Source organism: Triturus cristatus, chromosome 7 (genome assembly GCF_964204655.1).
Source record: "Triturus cristatus chromosome 7, aTriCri1.1, whole genome shotgun sequence".
Classification (NCBI taxonomy): domain Eukaryota; kingdom Metazoa; phylum Chordata; class Amphibia; order Caudata; family Salamandridae; genus Triturus; species Triturus cristatus.
The window spans coordinates 754,674,250-754,691,515 of record NC_140590.1 but is presented as its reverse complement, the minus strand read 5'-3'; the positions used below and the strand labels follow the sequence as shown (position 1 = coordinate 754,691,515).

The window sequence follows — 17,266 nt, the reverse complement described above, 5'->3', positions numbered from 1 at the left end:
AGAGACCTCTCAGACAACCCAAACTTGATATAGTGGATTATGTACTTGGTCTCCGCTCCAGGATGGCAGAGTATATGAAGAAGGCTTCTAAAAGTCTTGAGGCAAGCCAAGAACTCCAAAAAGCTTGGCATGACCAAAAGGCTGTGCTGACTGTTTACCAGCCAGGGCAGAAAGTGTGGGTGTTGGAGCCAGTGGCCCCAGCAGCCCTCCAAGACAAAAGGTCTGGACCTCACACTATTGTTGAACAAAAGGGAGAAGTCAACTACTTGGTGGACCTTGGGACTCCCAGAAGCCCCCACAGGGTGCTTCATGTCAACAGATTGAAGGCATATGTTGACAGGGCAGACATGGGCTTACTCATGGCTACAGATGAGGGGCAGGAGGAAGAGAGTGACCCTCTCCAAGACCTGTTGACTCAGAACCCTGATGATGGCTCAGTTGATGGTGTGGTCTTTTCTGACAGCCTCACTGTCCATCAGCAACAGGACTGCAGACAAGTTCTGCAATCCTACAGACATATGTTCTCTCTGACCCCAAGTCAGACAAACTGGTGCACCCATGAGGTGGACACTGGTGACAGTCTGCCTGTGAACAGTAAAATCTACAGGCAACCTGACCATGTCAGGGACTGCATAAAAATTGAGGTATAAAAGATGTTGGAGCTGGGAGTCATTGAACCTTCAGAGAGCCCTTGGGCTAGTCCTGTAGTTCTTGTGCCAAAACCTCACACCCAAGATGGTAAGAGAGAGATGAGGTTTTGCGTGGACTACAGAGGTCTCAATGCTGTCACTAGGACAGATGCCCACCCAATACCCAGGGCAGATGAGCTCATTGACAGACTAGCAGCTGCTAAGTTTTTGAGCACATTTGACCTGACAGCAGGCTATTGGCAGATCAGACTAGCTGAGAATGCAAAGGCCAAAACTGCTTTCTCGACCCCAGGAGGACATTATCAATTTGTGGTAATGCCCTTTTGGGTTGAAGAATGCACCTGCCACTTTCCAAAGGTTGGTGAATCAAGTCCTTACTGGGTTGGATGATTACTGTGCAGCTTATCTTGATGATATTGCTGTCTTTAGCTCCACCTGGGAGGATCACCTGGTCCACCTGAGGAATGTTTTAGAGGCCCTGCAAAAGGCAGGCCTCACTATCAAGGCCACTAAGTGCCAGATAGGGCAGAGGAAGGTTGTGTACCTGGGCCACCTAGTTGGTGTGGGTCAGGTTCAACCACTGGAGAGCAATATCCAGACCATAAAGGACTGGACTCCTCCAACTACCCAGACTCAGGTCAGAGCTTTCTTGGGCCTGACTGGGTACTACAGAAAGTTTGTTAAGAACTATGGGTCCATTGTGACACCACTTAATGACTTGACCTCCAAGAAAATGCCAAAGAAAGTTCAGTGGACAGTAAGCTGTCAAAAAGCATTTGATGACCTGAAGCAGGCCATGTGCAGTGCACCTATTCTGAAAAGTCCAGACTACTCCAAAGAGTTTATTGTCCAGACAGATGCTTCTGAGTTGGGTGTGGGAGCTGTTCTTTCACAACTTAATATAGATGGTCAAGTCCAGCCCATTGCTTTTATAAGTAGAAGGCTGACCCCTAGAGAGAAACGTTGGTCAGCTATTGAGAGGGAGGCCTTTGCTGTGGTTTGGGCCCTGAAGAAGCTGAGGCCATACTTGTTTGCACTCACTTCAAGATTCAGACAGACCATACGCCCCTCTTGTGGCTAAATCAGATGAAGGGTGAAAATCCCAAACTTCTTAGGTGGTCCATTTCCCTACAGGGGATGGACTTCACAGTGGAACATAGACCTGGGACTGACCATGCCAATGCAGATGGACTCTCCAGATATTTCCACTTAGAACATGAAGACTCAACTGGTCAAGGTTAGTTTAATGTCCCTACGTTTGGTGGGGGGGGGGGGGGTTGTGTAGGAGAGTAGGGTCTGCTTTCTATGTTCACCCCCACTTTTTGCTTTTGCTTTACTGGTTTTCGACTTAGATGTGGCTGTGGGCCTGCTAATCAGACCCACAGCCCTGCTGTTCTCTCTCTAAATTAATACTATGTACTTTAGGTGCATAACCCAATTGGATAGGGTCACCTTATTGGCCCCTGTACAGTATACCTTAGGTACCCAGGGCATAGGTGTACCCTAGGCCTACCAGGGGCTGCAGCATGTATTATGCCACCCCTGGCCTGGCCTTCCATTATGACACAACTGGCTGATCACTCAGCTGGGGCAAGGTCGTGTAATCACCCCTTGCTTAGGTGTAGTATTCCTATACCTACCTTATATATAGACACATGTGTACCTATCAGCCACTCCTATGGCAGGCCTTAACAATCCTGGAGGCAGAGTGCTTGGTAACATGTGAGATAGTGCTCTAGCATGAGCTGAGCCTGTCTGCAGCTTTCAGAACCATGTCCTTGTAGCTGTTCTATGATATAGCCTACCATATACTCTTAAAGTGCCTTATAATCTTAAATGGTTATGGTAACTCTGGTTTGGCTTTATCAAAAAATGTACTGTAAGGCGTCTAACACTTTGGAATAATACCCCCATCCCATTTCTGGTGATGAGGATATTATCCCTCCCTTCTAGAGGGAGAAGACATGTTGAAACCTACTTACCCGGTTAAAGTTAACCAGAGCCCCAGCATCACAAAATGGATGCTGCTGCCACGACACAAGTCTGACCTCCTGCTGCTGGGAGTGATCCCGGAAAAAACCAAAGGAAATGATGGACGGAGTGTTGAACATTGCAAGCACTCACCCCCAGTCAACTGATCTGGGTTTAATCCATCACCGTTCTTTAGCCCACTCTGCCACCCCAGTTCAGACATGGCCATATGCAAATCAGTCTGACCCTGTGCCTCATGGGAACAGTCCAGCCCGAACTGCCAAGCCATGTCTTCCCTGGACCGGAAACAAGCTTCCTAGGACCGGTTTCTGGCATTTCAGCCGTCTTCAGCCAGGCTTGCTTGAATCCAGTGGCAAAGTGAGCAAGGGACTCACGTCTGAGCATACCCTGCCAACTTATGGCGAACAAAGCAAAAACCAAAGGAAATGATGGACGGAGTGTTGAACATTGCAAGCACTCACCCCCAGTCAACTGATCTGGGTTTAATCCATCACCGTTCTTTAGCCCACTCTGCCACCCCAGTTCAGACATGGCCATATGCAAATCAGTCTGACCCTGTGCCTCATGGGAACAGTCCAGCCCGAACTGCCAAGCCATGTCTTCCCTGGACCGGAAACAAGCTTCCTAGGACCGGTTTCTGGCATTTCAGCCGTCTTCAGCCAGGCTTGCTTGAATCCAGTGGCAAAGTAAGCAAAGGACTCACGTCTGAGCATACCCTGCCAACTTATGTAGAACAAAGCAAAAACCAAAGGAAATGATGGACGGAGTGTTGAACATTGCAAGCACTCACCTCCAGTCAACTGATCTGGGTTTAATCCATCACCGTTCTTTAGCCCACTCTGCCACCCCAGTTCAGACATGGCCATATGCAAATCAGTCTGACCCTGTGCCTCATGGGAACAATCCAGCCCGAACTGCCAAGCCATGTCTTCCCTGGACCGGAAACAAGCTTCCTAGGACCAGTTTCTGGCATTTCAGCCGTCTTCAGCCAGGTTTGCTTGAATCCAGTGGCAAAGTGAGCAAGGGACTCACGTCTGAGCATACCCTGCCAACTTATGGCGAACAAAGCAAAAACCAAAGGAAATGATGGACGGAGTGTTGAACATTGCAAGCACTCACCCCCAGTCAACTGATCTGGGTTTAATCCATCACCGTTCTTTAGCCCACTCTGCCACCCCAGTTCAGACATGGCCATATGCAAATCAGTCTGACCCTGTGCATCATGGGAACAGTCCAGCCCGAACTGCCAAGCCATGTCTTCCCTGGACCGGAAACAAGCTTCCTAGGACCGGTTTCTGGCATTTCAGCCGTCTTCAGCCAGGCCTGCTTAAATCCAGTGGCAAAGTGAGCAAGGGACTCACGTCTGAGCATACCCTGCCAACTTATGGCGAACAAAGCAAAAACCAAAGGAAATGATGGACAGAGTGTTGAACATTGCAAGCACTCACCCCCAGTCAACTGATCTGGGTTTAATCCATCACCGTTCTTTAGCCCACTCTGCCACCCCAGTTCAGACATGGCCATATGCAAATCAGTCTGACCCTGTGCCTCATGGGAACAGTCCAGCCCGAACTGCCAAGCCATGTCTTCCCTGGACCGGAAACAAGCTTCCTAGGACCGGTTTCTGGCATTTCAGCCGTCTTCAGCCAGGCTTGCTTGAATCCAGTGGCAAAGTGAGCAAGGGACTCACGTCTGAGCATACCCTGCCAACTTATGGCGAACAAAGCAAAAACCAAAGGAAATGATGGACGGAGTGTTGAACATTGCAAGCACTCACACCCAGTCAACTGATCTGGGTTTAATCCATCACCGTTCTTTAGCCCACTCTGCCACCCCAGTTCAGACATGGCCATATGCAAATCAGTCTGACCCTGTGCCTCATGGGAACAGTCCAGCCCGAACTGCCAAGCCATGTCTTCCCTGGACCGGAAACAAGCTTCCTAGGACCGGTTTCTGGCATTTCAGCCGTCCTCAGCCAGGCTTGATTGAATCCAGTGGCAAAGTGAGCAAGGGACTCACGTCTGAGCATACCCTGCCAACTTATGGCGAACAAAGCAAAAACCAAAGGAAATGATGAACGGGGTGTTGAACATTGCAAGCACTCACCCCCAGTCAACTGATCTGGGTTTAATCCATCACCGTTCTTTAGCCCACTCTGCCACCCCAGTTCAGACATGGCCATATGCAAATCAGTCTGACCCTGTGCCTCATGGGAACAGTCTAGCCCGAACTGCCAAGCCATGTCTTCCCTGGACCGGAAACAAGCTTCCTAGGACCGGTTTCTGGCATTTCAGCCGTCTTCAGCCAGGCTTGCTTGAATCCAGTGGCAAAGTGAGCAAGGGACTCACGTCTGAGCATACCCTGCCAACTTATGGCGAACAAAGCAAAAACTAAAGGAAATGATGGACGGAGTGTTGAACATTGCAAGCACTCACCCCCAGTCAACTGATCTGGGTTTAATCCATCACCGTTCTTTAGCCCACTCTGCCACCCCAGTTCAGACATGGCCATATGCAAATCAGTCTGACCCTGTGCCTCATGTGAACAGTCCAGCCCGAACTGCCAAGCCATGCCTTCCCTGGACCAGAAACAAGCTTCCTAGGACCGGTTTCTGGCATTTCAGCCGTCTTCAGCCAGGCTTGCTTGAATCCAGTGGCAAAGTGAGCAAGGGACTCACGTCTGAGCATACCCTGCCAACTTATGGCGAACAAAGCAAAAACCAAAGGAAATGATGGACGGAGTGTTGAACATTGCAAGCACTCACCTCCAGTCAACTGATCTGGGTTTAATCCATCACCGTTCTTTAGCCCACTCTGCCACCCCAGTTCAGACATGGCCATATGCAAATCAGTCTGACCCTGTGCCTCATGGGAACAGTCCAGCCCGAACTGCCAAGCCATGTCTTCCCTGGACCGGAAACAAGCTTCCTAGGACCGGTTTCTGGCATTTCAGCCGTCTTCAGCCAGGCTTGCTTGAATCCAGTGGCAAAGTGAGCAAGGGACTCACGTCTGAGCATACCCTGCCAACTTTTGGCGAACAAAGCAAAAACCAAAGGAAATGATGGACGGAGTGTTGAACATTGCAAGCACTCACCCCCAGTCAACTGATCTGGGTTTAATCCATCACCGTTCTTTAGCCCACTCTGCCACCCCAGTTCAGACATGGCCATATGCAAATCAGTCTGACCCTGTGCCTCATGCAAACAGTCCAGCCCGAACTGCCAAGCCATGTCTTCCCTGGACCGGAAACAAGCTTCCTAGGACCGGTTTCTGGCATTTCAGCCGTCTTCAGCCAGGCTTGCTTGAATCCAGTGGCAAAGTGAGCAAGGGACTCACATCTGAGCATACCCTGCCAACTTATGGCGAACAAAGCAAAAACCAAAGGAAATGATGGACGGAGTGTTGAACATTGCAAGCACTCACCCCCAGTCAACTGATCTGGGTTTAATCCATCACCGTTCTTTAGCCCACTCTGCCACCCCAGTTCAGACATGGCCATATGCAAATCAGTCTGACCCTGTGCCTCATGGGAACAGTCTAGCCCGAACTGCCAAGCCACGTCTTACCTGGACCGGAAACAAGTTTCCTAGGACCGGTTTCTGGCATTTCAGCCGTCTTCAGCCAGGCTTGCTTGAATCCAGTGGCAAAGTGAGCAAGGGACTCACGTCTGAGCATACCCTGCCAACTTATGGCGAACAAAGCAAAAACCAAAGGAAATGATGGACGGAGTGTTGAACATTGCAAGCACTCACCCCCAGTCAACTGATCTGGGTTTAATCCATCACCGTTCTTTAGCCCACTCTGCCACCCCAGTTCAGACATGGCCATATGCAAATCAGTCTGACCCTGTGCCTCATGGGAACAGTCCAGCCCGAACTGCCAAGCCATGTCTTCCCTGGACCAGAGACAAGCTTCCTAGGACCGGTTTCTGGCATTTCAGCCGTCTTCAGCCAGGCTTGCTTGAATCCAGTGGCAAAGTGAGCAAGGGACTCACGTCTGAGCATACCCTGCCAACTTATGGCGAACAGAGCAAAAACCAAAGGAAATGATGGACGGAGTGTTGAACATTGCAAGCACTCACCCCCAGTCAACTGATCTGGGTTTAATCCATCACCGTTCTTTAGCCCACTCTGCCACCCCAGTTCAGACATGGCCATATGCAAATCAGTCTGACCCTGTGCCTCATGGGAACAGTCCAGCCCGAACTGCCAAGCCATGCCTTCCCTGGACCGGAAACAAGCTTCCTAGGACCGGTTTCTGGCATTTCAGCCGTCTTCAGCCAGGCTTGCTTGAATCCAGTGGCAAAGTGAGCAAGGGACTCACGTCTGAGCATACCCTGCCAACTTATGGCGAACAAAGCAAAAACCAAAGGAAATGATGGACGGAGTGTTGAACATTGCAAGCACTCACCTCCAGTCAACTGATCTGGGTTTAATCCATCACCGTTCTTTAGCCCACTCTGCCACCCCAGTTCAGACATGGCCATATGCAAATCAGTCTGACCCTGTGCCTCATGGGAACAGTCCAGCCCGAACTGCCAAGCCATGTCTTCCCTGGACCGGAAACAAGCTTCCTAGGACCGGTTTCTGGCATTTCAGCCGTCTTCAGCCAGGCTTGCTTGAATCCAGTGGCAAAGTGAGCAAGGGACTCACGTCTGAGCATACCCTGCCAACTTTTGGCGAACAAATCAAAAACCAAAGGAAATGATGGACGGAGTGTTGAACATTGCAAGCACTCACCCCCAGTCAACTGATCTGGGTTTAATCCATCACCGTTCTTTAGCCCACTCTGCCACCCCAGTTCAGACATGGCCATATGCAAATCAGTCTGACCCTGTGCCTCATGCGAACAGTCCAGCCCGAACTGCCAAGCCATGTCTTCCCTGGACCGGAAACAAGCTTCCTAGGACCGGTTTCTGGTATTTCAGCCGTCTTCAGCCAGGCTTGCTTGAATCCAGTGGCAAAGTGAGCAAGGGACTCACATCTGAGCATACCCTGCCAACTTATGGCGAACAAAGCAAAAACCAAAGGAAATGATGGACGGAGTGTTGAACATTGCAAGCACTCACCCCCAGTCAACTGATCTGGGTTTAATCCATCACCGTTCTTTAGCCCACTCTGCCACCCCAGTTCAGACATGGCCATATGCAAATCAGTCTGACCCTGTGCCTCATGGGAACAGTCTAGCCCGAACTGCCAAGCCACGTCTTCCCTGGACCGGAAACAAGTTTCCTAGGACCGGTTTCTGGCATTTCAGCCGTCTTCAGCCAGGCTTGCTTGAATCCAGTGGCAAAGTGAGCAAGGGACTCACGTCTGAGCATACCCTGCCAACTTATGGCGAACAAAGCAAAAACCAAAGGAAATGATGGACGGAGTGTTGAACATTGCAAGCACTCACCCCCAGTCAACTGATCTGGGTTTAATCCATCACCGTTCTTTAGCCCACTCTGCCACCCCAGTTCAGACATGGCCATATGCAAATCAGTCTGACCCTGTGCCTCATGGGAACAGTCCAGCCCGAACTGCCAAGCCATGTCTTCCCTGGACCAGAGACAAGCTTCCTAGGACCGGTTTCTGGCATTTCAGCCGTCTTCAGCCAGGCTTGCTTGAATCCAGTGGCAAAGTGAGCAAGGGACTCACGTCTGAGCATACCCTGCCAACTTATGGCGAACAAAGCAAAAACCAAAGGAAATGATGGACGGAGTGTTGAACATTGCAAGCACTCACCCCCAGTCAACTGATCTGGGTTTAATCCATCACCGTTCTTTAGCCCACTCTGCCACCCCAGTTCAGACATGGCCATATGCAAATCAGTCTGACCCTGTGCCTCATGGGAACAGTCCAGCCCGAACTGCCAAGCCATGTCTTCCCTGGACCGGAAACAAGCTTCCTAGGACCGGTTTCTGGCATTTCAGCCGTCTTCAGCCAGGCTTGCTTGAATCCAGTGGCAAAGTGAGCAAGGGACTCACGTCTGAGCATACCCTGCCAACTTATGGCGAACAAAGCAAAAACCAAAGGAAATGATGGACGGAGTGTTGAACATTGCAAGCACTCACCCCCAGTCAACTGATCTGGGTTTAATCCATCACCGTTCTCTAGCCCACTCTGCCACCCCAGTTCAGACATGGCCATATGCAAATCAGTCTGACCCTGTGCCTCATGGGAACAGTCCAGCCCGAACTGCCAAGCCATGTCTTTCCTGGACCGGAAACAAGCTTCCTAGGACCGGTTTCTGGCATTTCAGCCGTCTTCAGCCAGGCTTGCTTGAATCCAGTGGCAAAGTGAGCAAGGGACTCACGTCTGAGCATACCCTGCCAACTTATGGCGAACAAAGCAAAAACCAAAGGAAATGATGGACGGAGTGTTGAACATTGCAAGCACTCACCCCCAGTCAACTGATCTGGGTTTAATCCATCACCGTTCTTTAGCCCACTCTGCCACCCCAGTTCAGACATGGCCATATGCAAATCAGTCTGACCCTGTGCCTCATGGGAACAGTCCAGCCCGAACTGCCAAGCCATGTCTTCCCTGGACCGGAAACAAGCTTCCTATGACCGGTTTCTGGCATTTCAGCCGTCTTCAGCCAGGCTTGCTTGAATCCAGTGGCAAAGTGAGCAAGGGACTCACGTCTGAGCATACCCTGCCAACTTATGGGGAACAAAGCAAAAACCAAAGGAAATGATGGACGGAGTGTTGAACATTGCAAGCACTCACCCCCAGTCAACTGATCTGGGTTTAATCCATCACCGTTCTTTAGTCCACTCTGCCACCCCAGTTCAGACATGGCCATATGCAAATCAGTCTGACCCTGTGCCTCATGGGAACAGTCCAGCCCGAACTGCCAAGCCATGTCTTCCCTAGACCGGAAACAAGCTTCCTAGGACCGGTTTCTGGCATTTCAGCCGTCTTCAGCCAGGCTTGCTTGAATCCAGTGGCAAAGTGAGCAAGGGACGTACGTCTGAGCATACCCTGCCAATTTATGGCATGGGCATGGGATGCTTGTTTCCAGTCCAGGGAGGACCTGGCTTGGCAGTTCGGGCTGGACTGTTCCCATGAGGCACAGGGTCAAGACTGATTTGCATATGGCTGGGTTCAAACTGGAAAGGCATGGTGAGCAAAAAAATGATGGATATAGGCTCAGATCTCTGTACTGGGGTGAATGTATGACATTGTTCTGCATTCTGTCCATCGATTGTTGTTTTTGCATTTGTCACCCCGAGTGGGAAGGGTATACCCAGACGTGGGTCCCGTGCTCTCCATGCCACTGGAATCAAGCTATCCTGGCTGAAGAGGGGTGAAACCCCGAAACCGGTCCTAGGATGCTTGTTTCCAGTCTAGGGAGGACCTGGCTTGGCAGTTCGGGCTGGACTGTTCCCATGAGGCACAGGGTCAAGACTGATTTGCATATGGCTGGGTTCAAACTGGAAAGGCATGGTGAGCAAAAAAACGATGGATTTAGGCTCAGATCTCTGTACTGGGGTGAATGTATGACATTGTTCTGCATTCTGTCCATCAATTGTTGTTTTTGCATGCTGGGAGTGATCCTGGCACGGGAGGCTTGGACAATAGTTTTCCTGCCTTGGGAGGTGCGAGCACCACCCCAGACAGGCCTTAGTGTATTGGGGCAGGCAGGGAGGGATGAAAGAAACGAGACACTGCCTGGGGCACACAAGGTGTCCCATGCATAGTCCAGTTCAAACCGGTGCTGGGGCACTCCAGCCCCAGTCCTGGCACGAAACTGGACAAAGGGAAGGGGGTGTAACCACCCCCCTCCCAGGTCCCACCCATAAGGCGTGACCTAGCAGGCAACCCAGCCCCCCAGATTAGTATAAGTGTTGTAGCTGGGCCCCAGGAGATTAGATTATCCTGAACCTGCAACTTGAACAGAAACTCTGGACCTTCGACATTCGACGAAAGAAGAAGACTGAAGAATCTCCCTTGTGGCCAAGGAGTGGCCACCCTGTGCGAACAGGCACCATCAAGGGACTTACCCTTTGCTTTGCTGAAGTTCTACGAGGGACCGACTGCAGAGCCCGACCGGAGCCTTGACTTCCAGACTTCTCCGACCCTGATCCACATCCACAGCCGAGCTGAGATCCGTGGAGGCGACGAGAGACGTGGGACCGGCTACCTGGGAAAAGTGGCGAGTATCTTCCAGCACAGCTTCTGAGGCACCCTCGAGGTTGTGCACCGGGGATTGAGAAGAGCCAACCCCAAGCACCATCTGCACCGAAGATCAGCCCCCCACACTCCACGAGTCCTGCGTGGGGCCCTTCTGCATTTTCCTGCTTGCCGCGTCTGTCCGGTTGCTTGCCCATTATCTAGCAACCTTTGCGACGACACACCTTCAATTTTCCACTGCTGGTTTGGCTCCTCCAGACTGGCTCCTGCTCCCCTGTAAACGAGAAGCACCCCAGACCTTCCTGGTCTGCACCAGAAGCAAGTCCTCCATTCTTCGTGGGTTCCGCTTGCCAAGGCTTGGTGAGTCCTAGTTCGACTTTGACGCCTCCGACAGCACGAGCCTTCGTGGGACAGCTCGCCTCCTGGTCCTGATCGTCCTCGACGTCTCCTGGTACCCGTGGCTGCTGCGACAAGCTTCACCTCTTCACCTGCAAACTCCCGACATCGCCTGGTTCCTTCCTGGTTCCACGTGGTCACTGGCTAGTGACCCAGACTCTGTCCCTTCTGCTTGCAGGTATCCTTCCTTCTTGATCCCGGCCTTGGGATCCACCGGACACTCTGCACTGACTGCCTGTCAGCATCTTTCCTTCAGGCATCCATAGGAGTCGACGACGAAACCCGACACCAGTTCACACCTATGCACCCGCAGCCCGTGGGCTAGGTAACTTGGGTACTCCGGTGCTCATCAGGGTATTGACAATCCTAGTGTCTAGTTCTCAAGTCTCGACTTCCTAGCTACTCCAGAAGTGTCCTAAATCTTATTAATTCTAAACTGTACTATTTCTATCGATTATACGCATTACGCGTGAGTGTTTCCACTCTGCACCTGAATCCCGTGGGCCTCCCACTTCCTAACTGTTGGTAGTATAGTGTAGCCCCAGCGATTCTCTAGGCCTAGGCCTATTCTATTTCCGTGACAGTGGTCCTTATACCACTTACTTAGTATATGGTTTGCGTGGCCCCTAGGGCTTAACTGTATTACTTACCTGTGTGACTTAATGTATGCTTAAATAAGACTGTGTTGTACTTACCTCGAATCTCATAAAGAGTGCTGAGGGTTTGACTAGAATAAATACACTTTATTTTATTTATATATCTGTTGTGGTGTCCTTTCATTTGGTATTCAAGGGATTATATATGGTATAACAGCTGGCTTCACATGCCATTCAGAGTTTAGCCTAAGACTGCTCTTGTCCATGCTACCACTAGGATAGCTGGTCTATAAGGTTGACTTTACAACCAATCACCATAAGGGTTCGTTGGACTGATATAAGGTGTACACTAGAACTAGTGACATCATACATCAGGCCAACTTCTCACAGCGGGGAGCAGAATGGGAAAGCCAGATGCTAGGCAGTCTCGGCTACAAATTGATGCGAAAAAATCGTCCAAGACACTCTCGGAGGGAGGCATGGAAACCACGGTGCCGGGATGCCGGGAGCCGTCAACGGGGACGGATGCTGACATGAAAACCATCATGCTGGAGGTGCGCCAGGGCATAGCCACGATTGCGGGCAAAATGGACGATATGAATATGCGGATGGAGAGCATTGTGCGTAAACTAGACGGCCATGAGGACCGTCTCAAGGAAGCAGAGAAGCGAATCTCAGACTCAGAGGATGCTGCCGCGCGCTTACAGGACACGGTGGCTCAGATGGACAAACTGCTGAAAGTCATCGCTGCCAAGGCTGAGGACATGGAGGCGAGGAGTCGCCGCAACAACCTGCGAATACTAGGAATACCTGAAAGCACCAACACAGGTACGATGGAACTATATGTAGAAAAGCTACTATTCGCAGCGATAGGGGCAGAATCCTTCTCTTCTTGATTCGTGGTGGAGAGGGTGCATCGTTCACTAGGGCCCGACCTCCGGTGGGGGGTACGCCGCGTCCTATCATAGCCCGCCTCCTTAATTATAGAGATCGTGATGTGGCTCTTCGGATTGCGCGGGAGAAGAAACAAATTCATTATGAAGGGGTGAACTTCACTCTCTATCTGGACTTTACTGCTGCAGTCCAGGAGGATAGACGGAAATTCTTCCCTGTGAAACAAAAGTTCAGACAGGTGAAAATAGATTATGCCCTGCTTTACCCGGCCCGCCTCTGCATTACGTACCAAGGAAAACAATCATTCTGTACAAACACGCAACATGCTGAAGAGTTCTTGAAACAACTGAAACGGCGCCCCAAGACGACACACACTGCTGAGAACCCCCGTTCGCCCACCACATCGGATATTGACTGACCAAGATGTCTTGAGACACGCAGATGGTAACACGTTAGTAGTTGGGGGAACTTACGGCGGTCTCAGTCTGAATGGGTCATTCTTGCTCTTCTGATTCATAGTTTCTAGGTATGTTATGAGTCCGGCATTGGAGAACATACATTGATTACATCGGACACGCTTGCTCCCTCTAGGAGGTGCGGCGAGACGCCTCGTGCCTATGGGGATGTAGGGGCTACTTGTGAGCCTCCTGGTGACAGACCCCACCAGGGAGAACCCCCTGGGTGCTTGTTTTTCCTAGTTTACCCTTCTTAAGGGGAGGTTGTCAACCCCAATAGTGCGGGATAACTGGGGCTCGGAGGGGGGAGGGACGTTTTGTACTGGCATGATTGGGATGCTTCAGTGGGAGGGGGGAGGAGGGATGGGTAGTTGGAATTCACTGCAGTTTATTGTGATGTTTTTCGATGAACAGCCACGCCAATGCACAAAAATACATAGGGAGACGTATATTGCTTCACGTATAGACTCTCTTAATGCTAATGGAAAATGTGAGAAATGGGACAGCTATTGACTATGTGGGGGTTTTGTCCTGGAATGTGAGGGGGATGGGGGATCCTTGGAAAAGAAGGCAAATACTATCCTATCTAGATTGTCACAACGTTAGTATAGCATTTTTACAGGAAATTCATTTTACACCGCAGAGATATATCCCATTTGCAGGGAAGTGGACAGCTTACCGGCTGTTCTCCTCATACTCTTCATATGCCAGAGGCATTGCCATTCTTATTAAGAAACATCTTCCCTTTTCACCCCATGGAGAGCTGATAGACCCACAGGGAAGATATGCAATTGTATGGGGCAGGTTGGGAACTGATGAACAAGTTACTTACCTTCGGTAACGATGTATCTGTAAGAAACATTAGTTAGTTAGATTCCTCACCTTAGAATATCCCCAGGCGTCAGGCTGGATCCGGAAAGATTTTTCGTCAGCAATACCCCTTGCGCGTTGCTAGGCGTCGTCTGCGGCTCCGCATCCGTCGTCGGCGTCGTGCGCCGGAATGACGTCGTCGGAGTACTTAGACGCCGCCCTCGCGCGCTGTCATCAGTTCTTGTACATAGCTTTCCGCGCCAGGAACGCGGAGCCATGCAAGAGACCGACACTGGTGCCAAAAAATCTTGGGCCCTGAAAAGGATAGCCTTAACCCTAGATGTCAGTTCGCAGAACGGGGAGGATGGGTGGGTCGGTGAGGAATCTAACTAACTAATGTTTCTTACAGATACATTGTTACCGAAGGTAAGTAACTTGTTCATCTGAAAGAAACACGTTAGTTAGATTCCTCACCTTAGAATAGATACCCCAGCAATACCAACCCTGGAGGTGGGCCTGAAAGTCCTGGAGAACAGAACGGCCAAAGAAGCCGTCTCTCCGGACTTGGCTGTCCAGGCAATAGTGCTTGGCAAACGTGTGCAGTGAAGCCCACGTCGCCGCCTGACAGATGTCCCGCAAGGGAACTCCCCGGCCCAGGGCAGTAGTAGCCGCTGTGGCCCGGGTGGAATGGGCCCTCAACCCAACAGGAGGGTCCTTTTTTGCCAAGGAGTAACACATTTTAATACACAACACGACCCACCGCGAGATGGTCCGTTTGTGTACCGCTTTCCCCTTCTTAGCTCCTACGTAGCCAACAAAAAGTTGGTCGTCCACCCGGAACTGTTTGGTGCGGTCCAAATAAAAGGACAGCGCCCGTTTTGGGTCCAGACGGTGGAGCCTCTCTTCCTCTTTTGAAGGATGCGGAGGTGGAAAGAAGGTGGGCAACGTGACAGATTGCCCGAGATGAAATGGGGTCACCACTTTCGGTAGAAAAGAAGGACGAGGCCGGAGGACAACCTTGTCCGGATGAACAGAAATGAAGGGAGGCTTAGATTACAGAGCCTGGAGTTCACTCACCTGTCTAGTCCAGGGGATAGCTACCAGGAAAGCAGTCTTCAGGGTCAGAAGATGAATGGGACAATTGTGAAGAGGCTCAAAAGGAGCGCACATCAGAAAGGTCAGAACAAGATTCAAGTCCCACTGAGGCATTACTAAGGGGACAGCAGGGAACATGTGAGTAATGCCTTTGAGAAAACGTGAAACAACAGGGGACTTGAAGAGAGAAGGCGGATCAGGAAGCCGTAAGAAAACAGAGATTGCAGCAAGATAACCTTTCAAGGTGCCCAAAGCAGAGCCCTGCTGGGCCAAAGAAAGAAGAAAGAGTAGAACCTCAGAAAGAGGGGCGGAAAGGGGATCCACAGCCTTTGCTGTGCACCATGCCACAAATTTGTTCCACCGGCAGGCGTATACCGTCTTTGTGGAGGGACGCCTGGCTGCCAGAATGACATCACAGACTTCAGGAGGCAAGTCAAATGGCATCAACTGCCGCCGCTCAATTTCCACGCATGGAGGTGGAGGCTGGACAGGTTCGGGTGGAGTACCGTCCCCTGCTGCTGCGACAGAAGGTCCTCCTGAAGAGGCAGTCGTATCGGAGGATCGATTGACATACTGAGTAGCTCGGGATACCAGAACCTTTGTGCCCAATCCGGAGCCACTAAGATAACTTGGGCCCGGTCGCGCCTGATCTTCTTCAGCACTCTGGGCAGAAGTGGTATAGGCGGAAAGGCGTACAACAGACCGCAACTCTACTCGCGACGAAAAGTGTCTCCGAGCGAGTGCTGCCTTGGAAATTCCAACGCGCAGAACTGCTGACATTGCGCATTCTCTTCGGTGGTGAATAGATCTAACCAAGGCTCTCCCCACTGCAGAAAGAGACCTTGAGCCACGTCCGAGTTCAGACGCCATTCGTGATCCATCATGCACCGGCGGCTGAGTTCGTCTGCTCTGGCGTTCAGAGAGCCCGCCAGATGTTGAACCACCAGGGCGATGCCCTGGTGTTCCAGCCAGGTCCAGAGGCGCAGAGCCTCCTGACAAAGGGTCCACGACCCCACCCCGCCCTGTTTGTTGCAATACCACATGGCGGTGGTGTTGTCCGTGAACACCTGCACGACACTTCCCCGGACAGAGGGAAGGAAGGCTTTCAGTGCAAGCCGGATCGCTCTCAGCTCCAAAAGGTTGATATGGAGGTGAGACTCCGTCGGAAACCAGAGTCCTCTGATCTCCGCCTCTCCCATGTGGCCCCCCCATCCCAGGAGGGACGCGTCCGTCACTACTACGTGCTCCGGTTGGGGTAGGGAGAGGCATCTGCCGCTGACCCAATCGCGGTCCGTGAGCCACCACTGCAACTGTTTCGCAGTGCCCTCCGAGATCAAGACATGGTCGGACAGGTTGCCTCGATGCTGGGCCCACTGACACTTCAGGTCCCACTGCAGAGCCCGCATTCGCCACCTGGCGTAATGCACCAACAGGATGCAGGAGGCCATCAGCCCCAGAAGCCGCAGCACCAACCTGACCGAAACCCAGGATAGAGGCCGAAAGATGGGAATCAGAGCCTGAATATCCCGGACCCGCTGTTCCGGAGGATAAGCCCGGAACTGCGCCGAATCGAGAACCGTTCCGATGAAGAGGAGCTTCTGGGAGGGACTCAGGTGTGACTTCGGCACGTTGATGGAGAACCCCAGCAAATGCAGGAGGTCGGCCGTAGTCTGGAGGTGGGAGACGACTTGCTGGGGCGAGCCCGCCTTCAACAGCCAGTCGACGAGATAGGGGAAGACTGGAACCCCTGATCTGCGCAGATGAGCTGCGACCACCGCCATCACTTTTGTGAACTCCCGAGGGGCACTGGTGAGGCCGAAGGAGAGCACGGTGAACTGAAAGTGCTCCTGACCCACCGTGAACCGCAGGTAACGCCGGTGGGCCGGCAGGACGGGGATGTGAAAATAGGCGTCCTGCAAGTCCAACGCTACCATCCAGTCTCCAGGGTCGAGGGCAGCCAGAACCTGAGCTAAAGTTAGCATCTTGAACCGTTCCTTCCGGAGGAAGGTGTTGACGCTCCTGAGGTCCAAGATAGGGCGTAGGCCCCCTTTGCCCTTCTTGGGAACCAGAAAGTAGTGGGAATAGCAACCACAGCCTACTTCTGGACCAGGAACGCGCTCGACGGCCTCTTTGGCCAAGAGGGCCGTAACTTCCTCCCGCAGAAGAGTCAAGTGATCCTCCGATGTATGGTGGCACTGCGGTGGCATGGCTGGAGGGGTCGTCTCGAAGGGGAGGGAGTAGCCCCTTCGGACGATTTGC

General features: G+C 51.7%; 1 protein-coding gene across 2 annotated transcripts in view; it reads right to left on the bottom strand.

Moving 5' to 3' along the window:
* DNAH17 (dynein axonemal heavy chain 17) overlaps nt 1–17,266 on the bottom strand; it is a 14,992,541-nt gene that overhangs the window by 2,927,770 nt on the left and 12,047,505 nt on the right. The window lies entirely within an intron of this gene.